The sequence below is a fragment of the Bubalus bubalis genome, chromosome 8 (assembly GCF_019923935.1).
Source record: "Bubalus bubalis isolate 160015118507 breed Murrah chromosome 8, NDDB_SH_1, whole genome shotgun sequence".
Classification (NCBI taxonomy): domain Eukaryota; kingdom Metazoa; phylum Chordata; class Mammalia; order Artiodactyla; family Bovidae; genus Bubalus; species Bubalus bubalis.
The window spans coordinates 72646131-72648185 of NC_059164.1; the positions used below are offsets into that span (position 1 = coordinate 72646131).

Consider the following 2055-nt stretch of genomic DNA (forward strand, 5'->3'; position numbering starts at 1 on the left):
GTAGGACTTTGAACCTGTCACCTTGTCTTTTCTCAGCTCTGACTCAGCATCAATGTTGTGTATTTATGGAAGGAAGTCCATTTGAAGTAGCAAGCTTTTGGTCCATTTGATGTTTTATGTTTCCTCTCCTTTCAGTTAGATTTGCATTTGTCCAGAAGACCTATTTTTGTGATATAATAAGAGGACAAATTCAAAGCATTTGCTCATTGAGTTATCCTAAACCTTGTTTCTTCCAATTTAATAATTAAGAAACATTTGACTAACAACCATGATATCATAATTTGCTAATAGAACAATAGCTTTTGCATCAGTGTCTACTTATTTATAGGCAGAATAAAGAGACTAAAGTGAATTTATGTAGATCTCAAGAACAATTGTATACTGATAAAGTGTTATGCTTTTGAACTGTGGTGTTGGAGAAGACTCTTGAGAGTCCCTTGGACTGCAAGGAGATCCAACCAGTCCATTCTGAAGGAGATCAGCCCTGGGATTTCTTTGGAGGGACTGATGCTGAAGCTGAAACTCCAGTACTTTGGCCACCTCATGTGAAGAATTGACTCATTGGAAAAGACTCTGATGCTGGGAGGGATTGGGGGTAGGAGGAGAAGGGGACGACAGAGGGTGAGATCCAGTGATGGCTGGATGGCATGACTGACTCAATGGACGTGAGTCTGAGTGAACTCCGGGAGTTGGTGATGGACAGGGAGGCCTGGCGTGCTGCAATTCATGGGGTCGCAAAGAGTCGGACACGACTGAGCGACTGAACTGAACTGAACTGAGAGTGTAACTGTATGAAAAGTACCTGAAGAGTGGTATGTATGTGTGTTTCTTTAATGCAGAAGTTATCAAACATATCAGTTAAGTAAGTAGTATTTTCTGATACTCTTATATAACATTTGGAAGACAATTGTGGCTACTTCTTGCAAGACTTTTAAATCATTCTCACTATTGGAATTTGGCTTTTCTTTAGATGGGATTTTGAGGAAAAAAAATCCCTACTATTTTGAACTAAAATTTTTTTCTAACAACATTGATAGAGAAATTCAACTCTAAGCTACAATTTCATTGAGTTATTTAATTGTTTTCTTCTTGTCCAGATCTCTAAATTTTTGAAATTCTTTTTTTTTTTTTTTCTTTTTTTTTTTTTTTTTTTTTTTTTTTTTAATTTTATTTTATTTTTAAACTTTACATAACTGTATTAGATTTGCCAAATATCAAAATGAATCCGCCACAGGTTTACATGTGTTCCCCATCCTGAACCCTCCTCCCTCCTCCCTCCCCATTCCATCCCTCTGGGTCGTCCCAGTGCACCAGCCCCAAGCATCCAGTATCGTGGGAATTTCTCTAAGCAGAGAGCTATACCTGAAATGAAATTATAATTGATAATTTACTTTTAAAGTATTGAGATAGTCTCTTCATTCATAGAAATATATATGAGTGTGTGCATATATGTACACATATATATGTGTGTGTGTGTGTGTGTATATATATATATATATATATATAGAGAGAGAGAGAGAGAGAGAACTTACATTTTTTAGCTATAGATTTATTTAATTTATTCCATCTTCCCTGGTGGCTCAGACGGTAAAAGCATCTGCCTACAATGCAGGAGACCCAGGTTCGATCCCTGGGTTGGGAAGATCCCCTGGAGAAGGAAATGGCAACCCACTCCAGTACTCTTGCCTGGAAAATCCCATGGAAGAAGAAACGTGGTAGGCTACAATCCATGCGGTTGCAAAGAGTCAGACATGACTGAGCGACTTCCCTTTCTTTTCTTTCTTTATTTAATTTGAAGTGGAACAACAGTTGACAGTATTTTCTTAAAGGCAGATTATGTTTCACAACAGTGAACAATGACATCAGATCATAGCGTCCTAGATTTCTTAGCCACAAAAGGAAGACATCAATTCAAAGGCAAGAACTATGAATATTTATAATGGACAACACTTGCTAAACATTTGAAACCCGCTGGATCCAGAACGTCCCTTAGAAATTCAATTGATGATGACAGTTGGTAATTTGCTTTCATATGTTGTTATTTCTCTTGTATGA

The 2055-nt window shown here is 37.3% G+C and overlaps 1 non-coding gene across 1 annotated transcript; it reads left to right on the top strand.

Moving 5' to 3' along the window:
• Window positions 1-1569: 1569 nt before the first annotated feature.
• On the top strand, window positions 1570-1642 carry TRNAC-ACA. Its single transcript has one exon. It is a non-coding gene; the product is annotated as a tRNA-Cys (tRNA).
• Window positions 1643-2055: the final 413 nt, after the last annotated feature.